Source organism: Lactuca sativa, chromosome 9 (assembly GCF_002870075.4).
Source record: "Lactuca sativa cultivar Salinas chromosome 9, Lsat_Salinas_v11, whole genome shotgun sequence".
In the NCBI taxonomy this organism is placed as follows: domain Eukaryota; kingdom Viridiplantae; phylum Streptophyta; class Magnoliopsida; order Asterales; family Asteraceae; genus Lactuca; species Lactuca sativa.
Window position 1 is genome coordinate 150,621,661 of NC_056631.2, and position 7,657 is coordinate 150,629,317.

General features: G+C 34.3%; 1 long non-coding RNA gene and 1 other non-coding gene across 6 annotated transcripts; one reads left to right on the plus strand and one right to left on the minus strand.

Moving 5' to 3' along the window:
• The first annotated feature begins 2,417 nt into the window (after positions 1–2,417).
• Positions 2,418–4,981, plus strand: LOC122195923 (uncharacterized). 5 transcript variants are annotated; one of them, XR_006187000.2, is made up of 7 exons: positions 2,418–2,590; positions 2,764–3,288; positions 3,457–3,516; positions 3,768–3,876; positions 4,115–4,157; positions 4,400–4,458; positions 4,556–4,981. It is a non-coding gene; the product is annotated as an uncharacterized LOC122195923 (long non-coding RNA). The 5 variants fall into 5 exon arrangements; XR_006187003.2 differs by having other exon boundaries at positions 3,462–3,516; XR_006187002.2 differs by lacking the exon at positions 4,115–4,157.
• Positions 4,982–7,125: 2,144 nt separating this feature from the next.
• On the minus strand, positions 7,126–7,198 carry TRNAM-CAU (transfer RNA methionine (anticodon CAU)). Its single transcript has one exon. It is a non-coding gene; the product is annotated as a tRNA-Met (tRNA).
• Positions 7,199–7,657: the final 459 nt, after the last annotated feature.

The window sequence follows — 7,657 nt, forward strand, 5'->3', positions numbered from 1 at the left end:
ACATATCAAACACATGGAGCTGACCGAGTAAGACATTTTTGTCTGACCTAATCCAGTCAGATCCAAATCAACCCGAGCCTTAATTTAGTTTGTTCATATTTATTTGAAGAAGACATAAATATATTTCTATAATAAAAAAAAATATTAATTTTGATGATAACATACATGGCCCAACAAAGACAGAATTTTTCGATAGAAAGTAGTTAAAAATATAATTTAGATAGATTTTTGTATGAGTTGGGCTACCTGCTGTCCCAATTGACTAACATGTAACCTATCAACTAACTAATTAAGAGGTTATTGTTTAATTCCACACATAAGAGATATTTAAATTATTTGGTGTTTAAAAAAAAGATAGCTTTGTTCGAAAATATTTCCTTTAAATATTTGTAGAAAAAAAATTAAGAAAGGCTGTACAAGTGTTGCTGTTTGTTTTGGAAACGGTTAAATGTCTTTTGTCTTTTTCCAAGTTTGCGGAAAAAGACGTGCACTTGTGAAACGTCTACCCGCTAGAAGGAAAAAGTGCTCAAAAAGTACTTTTATAGAAAAACAAACGAGGCTTTGGTGTTGTTTTCCTTTTAATATATAAAATGTTTGTACGTGTACAAAAAGATGTATATCAAACATTTGTAGTACATAAAGAATACTATTGTTTTTTTGTTTTTTTAGTCTGTGGCTAAATTAAACTTCAATTTAAATACATTGATGATTTAAACATAATTTTTTTTTCTCTCCATTATTTCTTATCAAAAGTTATATTTAAATTAAAAAAGTGACAAATTGCAAATTCAAAACAATATTTATGGATAAATACAAAAATGCATAACTAAAAATTGTTTGTCGATTACAAAATTAGGTATTGGTTAAATAAGATTATGTCGTTGTTTGAAAAGTAAAGTTAATATTATCAAAGAATTTGAAAGACATTGGTGTCACAAGAATTTTGTTTTTTTCCTATAAAACAATTATGTTAATATGTATATTAATTAATGTACTTTTATGAATTTTGTCTATTTGTTGACATAGTTTTATATTTTGAATACATGTTAGTTGAAAGTTTTTAAAAAATTACGCTAAATGCTTGAAATTTATAAAGATTATATTGGTTTTAATGTTAGGTTTTATTTGAAAATTAGTTTCACAAACTAGATAACTGGAAAACGAATGACTTGTATTTTCAAAAATAACATAACAAATTTACACCACCAATGATCATCTTGCACATTATGGAAAGATAAAAACACCAACCATAGAAATGATGAAGAAATAACAACTTGTGTAGTTTTTTGGATCTTCTTGGAAGACTTCGAAGTTGATGAAGAAGCCGTAACGTTTAAGATACCAACACGTTGTTAACTTGAAATAATGCTAGTTACAACTCTTAATCTTTAAGTCAAAACAAATCTATGACTTAAAAGATAATGCAAGTAACTTCTTCTTGATTTAAAAAGAAAAAGAAGAGTGGGAGGATTCATAGGAATTCTCTGCAATTTCAAGCAAAAACTAAATCCAAAAATGCAAGTCACTACCTAGTTAAATTATATACTTAATCTAAAGGTCCTTAAACATTAACCCCCTTACACAAATTTGTCCCCCATGCATGAACACATATATTATTTCTTTTGATTAAACAATGCAAAAGGCATCATCTCTCTTCCTAACTCTTTTTTTGCTATAGAGTAAAAAAAAAAAAAAAAAAAAAAGAGTTTAAATTTTATAAATCAAGTTTATAAAATGTAAACTTTATCGTTAGGTAAAAGACAAAAAGACTCAACTAGTGCAAAAGGTTGTATTTTAACGAATTAATTCATACCATATAAAATAATATGTTATATGTTATATGTTATTGTAAAATAATGATTTCTACGAAATAAATATTTTTCCAATGTATTACAAGAAATTATGAATATTTATTAAAATAAATTTCTAATAAATAATCAATTGTATCAACTTGTTGTTAGTGTGACCGTTAGGATCATATTAAATTAGCAATATTATACGACTATTGAGCATACAAGATCTTTCATTTAATTCTAATGAAATTGGTTTAATCCTAGGATATAATTTTGAAGGGTAGTTTAGTAATAACATATTGTATTTTGGATTTATTTTCAATATTAATTTCTTTAATCCTAATTAAAATATTACTTTATAATGCATAGATAATTAAAAAGTATATATATATATATATATATATATATATATATATATATATATATATATATATATATATATATATATATATATATATATATATATATATGCTACTTTATAATGCATAGATAATTAAAAATTCATAAGTTTTTAAGACCAAAGTTTTAAAACTAAGGAGATAAAGTTTTGATAATTATGTATATAGATTTAATTTTGTGTTCCTTTAGAAACAGTTCTTTCTTATCATTGGTCACTTTATTTATTTTCTTTTAATTTTTTTATTCGTTTTATCTTTGTAAACCACCGCTCATTCACACTTGTCTCGATTCTTTCCACCGCCTCTAGAAAACCTCACCCACTTAAAACCAGTCTTGGAAGGATGTAACCACAGGTCGACGATGAATGGATCGACAACGCCTTCCATCTTCTTCACCAGGTAGATGGTTCTTCTACTTCACTCAACTGTCCGGTTGCAAGACTTTTTCTCTCTCCTTTAATCCTCTTTTTCTGCAATTCCGACCCCCAACACGACACTTTATTACGAAATACAATGACTGTGTCTGCTGTTTCTCTTTATTTTTATGTATTCACGATTTCGTCGCCCTACAGAGAAATCGAAGCAAAATAAGTTCAGCAATTGAAGTGGGTCCTTTTGATCGATCATGGTTGAACCTGGAAACCTCCAGAGAAGAACCCTAAATTCATCGATTTTGCTCTGCTCCTTCTCTATTCGATTACACTTTCCACTCAATGATGATGCTATTGAAGATGAGTACAATTTGTTTGAAGCGTCCAATTTTTATTTTAGGGGTTTTCCACTTCTTTCGGTATTAAGTACATGTAATAATTTATGTGTCATTTTTCTTCATTTTTGTTTTTTCTTGATGCTTCGATTGATGTTTTCACAGTATTCCTTCGTTTGAACAAAGAAACGTATCCCTAACTGAATTTGTCCATAAAAGAAAGAATGAAAGATGAGGAAGAACAGAAAAAGAGGAGACGATATCGGAAAAAATGATGTTTATGCTGACCAATCGCCGTTCTTGATGCTCATTGCCATCGCTCGGAGCTTTCAACAGTAACAAAAAATAATTCTTTACCTACGTATTGCTGATATGTCAAAATTACCTTCTGGTAAGTGTGCACTTTGAAGAATACAATTACACGCAAACACAACTATACAGCCACACATACATCATACATCTATACACATATAGAAGCTGATTACCGATTTTTTCCTTTGACTATAAGGGTCAAACCTTTCACCTGCTAACATTTCTGTTTTTCCTTCTAAACGCATAGTGCAGTTGAGGCATGTGCAACCTGAAATTGATGCTAGAAGATCACAATGAGCAATTGCAGGTGAGTCATGAGGTACACATTTTCCATGGTGACACATTATATATATCCATATGATATGATGGGTAGAACAAAAGTGAAGGGTAGTTGAGTGAATCCCAATAGTTCACTCATGATATATTTCTTAAAATTTCAAAGTCATAACCATCTCTTTCATTTTGATAGAAAATACTTTTATATATGATCATGCTAATTTTTTATTGTGGTAGGAGGAAATTACCAAATTATAATTTTTTTTCCTCATTTTTTTACAGCTCCTCATCTTTTTCTACTTTACAAATTAAATTTCCAAAAATTTGTTGTGCTAAACTGGTCGCCTGTAAGCATTTGTGGATGCAGTTAACAAGCTGGGTGGAAGTCAAAGTACATTTTCTTTTTTTATTTCTGCATTGCTTTATTTTATTGTCCAAATTGTTATTATAATTTACTTATTTATAACTACGGGAGCTACCCCTAAGGGAGTATTGAAGCTAATGAAAGTTGAAGGTTTAACCATTTATCATGTAAAAAGTCATCTACATGTACATTTCTGAGTTAAACATAACATACGTCAAGGGAATGTGGTTCACTTAATTCACAATATGTTTGCTTTTGTATGCAGAAATAATAGACAGCTAGATACAAACCTAAAACTTCATCAGAAAGTAAGCTAAATATTTCTTTGAGTTATTTATTTATTTATTTATTTTTCACTTTAGTTGTGTCATTCATAAGACACACACTTATCTGGAAGTTGTTGAATCGGATGATTGATGAAGTAATCCCGGTTTATCATTCTGTTGCATCAAATTTGATGACATAGGTTCATACTGTTTATTTTTCATCCTTCCTTGTGCTGAATTCATTTTGACGTTGTATTATGTTTTGTATTTTATGTAACGGATAGCAAGTCGTGCCAATGTTAATTCTCCTCCTGTTGTGACAATAATGAATGCCATCCAGCAGGTACTCCCAAAGAGATGTAAACAAATTATATTTGTTATGTCGATATATGATATTTAGATATTGTTATGGTTTATACTTTATACTTCTATTATTGTAGGAGGGATATGGTGTTAGTAGATCGTACATTTCCAATAATGTGATCAAGACAAATCGTCTCATCTCAGAGTCGTGAGTTTATTTTTTTTATTAAATATGGAGTATGGACAACCTGATGTTGGTGGTCATAGAGAAATGGACGTTGTCCACAGTCATGATTGGGAATGTGTTACTGTGATTACAATTTGGAGAAGAATATGATTTAGAGTCCTTAGACCTGATGTTAATTTCTTTCTTAATGGTCAATTGTGATGAATTAAACCCTTGGAAACCTTGGGTTTGGGGTTGTCGGTGCCAATGGGCAATCCCAACCTCAGGAAACAAACACATTTTGGCAATTTGGAAGAACTGAAATAAATTGCGTGTTCAGTTGGAAGGAAATTGGAATCTCCTCTAAATATCTATGGGTACACAAATATTAAATAATAAACCATAAGCATATACTATTTAGTTAAAGAGTAGATACATTGTTTCCATTGGAAGTGCAAACCATATATATATATATATATATATATTATATATATATATATATATATATATATATATATATATATATATATATATATATATAACACCCCAATTCTGGTATGATATTTATATTTTGCTTATTGTTATTTTCTTTAAGTTCTAAGGGGAACTCGACGAGTCGGTAGCTGGACTCGTCGAGTAGAGTCGGGAATTCGAGCACGTATAAGTTAGCGACTCGGCGAGTCTATATCCAAACTCGGCGAGTCCGCCAGTCTGGACGAAACCCTAATTTCAAGGGTTTGCACCCTATTTAAACAACTTTTGGGGCCTCAGGTCAGCCCCCATCACCCCTCAGAGCATCTTCCCCGAAACCCTAGAGCCCTCTTTACATTTTGTGTGTTTTTGGTGTGTTCTTTGAAGTTTTTGAGAGATAAAGGAAGGTAGATCAAGAAGAGAAGAAGGAGATCCTAGATCCTTGAGGAATTTCAGAATAAAGTAAGGTATATCTTGGCCCTTTTCTGTTTCTATGCTTAAATCTCCTTTTTGAAGCCATTAAAGCTATTCTTGGACCATTTCTTGGCTTAATAGAAGCATAGAGGACTCATGGAGTTGATTAGCCTTCGGATCTAGCTAGATCTGAACTCCAGAAGCTTAGATCTAACACCTTTAGGGATCCATTTTACATGAAAGCTCTAGATCTACTATTATAGTGTGCTTTGAACCTTAAAACCTTCATTTGATGTTATTTCCATGTAAAGCTGGAAACTTTACGTGTAAATCAAGTCCCAGGAACCCAGATCTATTAATGGTATGGATTGGTTTCAAGCAGAATCGAGTATATAATGTTTGCATGCATACGACTCGGCGATTCGTTCTTCTGACTCGGCGAGTCGAGTCACGAGTCCCCTGTTTTTCCCTTTTTCGAGTTATGCCGAGTGGAACCAGTGAGTGAAAGGTGGACTCGGTGAGCTAGAGGGTTAGAGTCATTCGTGGAAGACTCGGCGAGTCAATGCCCTGACTCGGCGAGTCTGAGGCAATCTTCATACTTCAAGAACAGACTCGACGAGTTGTTCATACAACTCGGCGAGTCACAGCTAGAATGATCATCGGATGAAGGAGAACTCGACGAGTTGTTCATACAACTCAGCGAGTTGGATGCAGATTGTCGGAGTATTAGTAGTGAAGAGGAACTCGCCGAGTTTGCGCCAAAACTCGACGAGTAGCAGCGAGTGGAATCGAGAAAGTAAGAGTAAGGACTCGACGAGTTGGCGACCCAAATCGACGAGTCAGGTCAACTGAGTGTTGACTATGACAGTTAGGTTGACTTGGACCAGGGGTAGGAGAGTCATTTTACCCTCAGTATTATTATCAGTATTTGATTGATGGTGCTCATGGATATTGTAAACGGAGTGAAACCGGAGCCGCAGCAGACAGATTCCGGAGCAGTCCTTTCAGCAGCTAGGCTACGAGGTGAGTTTTCCTTCCAGTAGGAACGGGTCTAAGGCCACAATGCCGGCCCGTTTAAGTTAGCAGTAGTTTCCGGACTTTGGTCCGATGCAGTCGTTAGTATGTTTGATGTCTTCGTGACTCAGACAAATTTATGTGTTATGTGTTCCGAGCTACGGTCCGATGCAGTATGCAGTATATGTGTTTATGCTAGATGATATGTGTTATGCTAGTTGATATGAGTTTATGCTATGTTATGATTGTTCAGTTCTGGACTTCGGTCCGATGCAGCTAGTTCCGGACTTTGGTCCGATGCAGTCATTTCCGGACTTCGGTCACGCCCAAAATCTATCCCCGCGTTAAAGGAACATAACATTACGCTGAGACCCTTCATTGTATCCGATCTCGAGACGCTACTGGATGAGAATAATTATCAGTCAAATTCTGCGCTCTTATAATTGCTTAGATAGAAGGGTTCAAAAATCGTATACTTTTTCGATGCCCTCTATCGGCGATAGTTCGACGGACTACTTTTGCGATGTATGTCACATGAAGAAGCTCAACAAGCCTTGCAATGCTTATCTAATGCATAGTAATAGTGGTTAAGACCTCGTCTGGGCAACCTATTTGCATCCTGCAAAAAGATCTCAAGTGATTAGGCGGGGACAGGATTCGAACCTGTAGTCTTCAGATCATGAGCCTGATGAGTTGACCATTCCTCCACCCCGCTTGATGAATTCCCATTCAAAAAAGGTCAATTAGCTAAGATCGATCAGAAGGTGTGTTACGGAATCCGATATCCGATAAACTAGGCCACTTCTCTTACGATCACTGATGACTCAACCGCGAAGAATGAAAGAGTTGGGCACTCGACCGCGCTGTGTCTCTCTCTTGTTGCGGATGACCTTCCCTTTTTCCTTTTATCGAGCATAATGATTCGAATCGGGCTTTTTGGTAAAATTCTTTGCCGAAAGATTTCTCCCTTATCGGATGGCATCAGATGCCGGTGGCGGTTAGCGTTCTTTATGGGTATTATTCGGTGCCAGTCTTTTTGCTCAATAGCTAAATAAAGATAAAGTGATGCAGCTAGTTCCGAACACCGGTCCGATGCAGGGGAAAAGGTCCTAGTCAGTTTCGGACCACGATCCGATGTAGTTTCCAGGCTTCGGCCCGATACAGTGGGCAAGGC